Genomic DNA, 1,688 nt, shown 5'->3' with positions numbered 1-1,688 from the left:
ATCATACTTGAGACTGTAACTAGCCGATAGTAGGCCAATTTTCACATGATCCTTGATATTGTAAGCTGCCAAGAGGGATCACAATTCTAAGGAAGCCCTTAGCAATGCTCCGTTGATGGTCGGGTTCATGTAGCCAAAGAGTTAACATGAGTTGTCAACTATCAAGCTAAATGTGGGCAAACAAGATAGTGTAGATGAGGGTTCTAGTGAGCTCCTATATGATCAAAAAAGGTCAATCAAGTGGGATGAAAGGCCAAAAGGGGCCAAGTCAGATCAAGAGGCCATGGTGGCCATGATAGGCATGAGAAAGCTAAAAAGACTCAAAAGAGTGAGTCAACAGAGATCAGAGGCTGTGGAGGCCAAGTATGAGAAATGCCAAGATTGCAAGAGGGAATGTAATGAAAGCGGGTAGTGTCGTAGTAGGAGGCCTTACCTAAGTGTGCATTCGGAAAAAAACACACGCAATGTCAGAGGGTGAGCAATATGTCTTATTGAGGACGAGCTCGTGCAACGTTTTATGGGAGACGCACTTCTATCCAAGTTGTGGGAGTATCGGGTGCTCATTTGAGAGTGAAGGTTGGGAAGACAAAGTTGATGGCACTATTTATATCGAGCTTCAAGAGAGTAAAGCAAGAAGAAAACTGGGGGAGCCCAAGTGCTACAAGAGCAGTAGCGAATGAGAATCAATTATGATAGAGCAAGGGGCCAAGAATGTAATGTAACACCCCATACCCCTAAAATATATTCCTTAATTTAAGGACTTTGGATGTTAGTATTTTAGTTCGTTATATCGTGAAAGTAACATTTCACTTTGACTTCTCACTTTAGCGTGGATAGAGATTGACTTTTTATTCGTCAACATTCCGAGAACTTTCATTCATTAAGGAGATAAAGACTTTGAACTAAGTTCGTACACAGATAACATGTCTAATTTGGGTATGCAACAGTTATGGTGTACCAAAATTAAGTGTCAAAATTAGATTAAAGTTTTGGAAACGGCAATAATGTATTTGAACATTAGACACAATAATATTCCTAATTTCTTCTCTTCTCCCTCGGGGCCGCATCATTTTTCTTTTTCTTCTTCCCGAGCTCTCATTCTTCTTTCCTCTGTTGACGCCGACAGGGCCTTCTCCGGCCACCACTTGAGCTCGCTATCACCACCATTGGATTCCCTGCCTAAAATTGAGCCTAGTCCTATGAGCATCGAAGGCATGCAATAGCCTCTGCTACCTTCGCCTTCACTAGCCGATCTGCCACCGAGAGGTCTCGACGACCCCTCACCACAGCGCCGCCGTCGTGCAACCTTGGGATGAAGAGAACCCAGAAGTCTGGGCAACCACCGAGGCTAGGAGGTCGGTAGGTCATACCAGCACCATTTTCGGAGTGTTATGCCCTGTGTTATTTGATTCTCCCACTTCCGGCTACAAGCAGGCCTCCTCACTACCAGAATCGGAGTTAGAAGCCCCTAATTACTTAAACCCCTATCCCTGAGCTGTGAGGGTTTTTGGTGCTCTCTCTCTCTCTCTCTCTCTCAAAGAAACCAGTTTTCTAGACGAGAGGACAGCTAGCGCGCACTAATATATATGTTAAAAGAGCTCCGTCTCCCTTCCTTTCCCGGAATAGATTTCACATGAAAAATTGAATTGGGTATTGGTGTGGGTGATACTTCCAATTGGATATAGGTA

Source organism: Argentina anserina, chromosome 6 (genome assembly GCF_933775445.1).
Source record: "Argentina anserina chromosome 6, drPotAnse1.1, whole genome shotgun sequence".
Classification (NCBI taxonomy): domain Eukaryota; kingdom Viridiplantae; phylum Streptophyta; class Magnoliopsida; order Rosales; family Rosaceae; genus Argentina; species Argentina anserina.
This window is presented reverse-complemented; position numbering follows the sequence as displayed.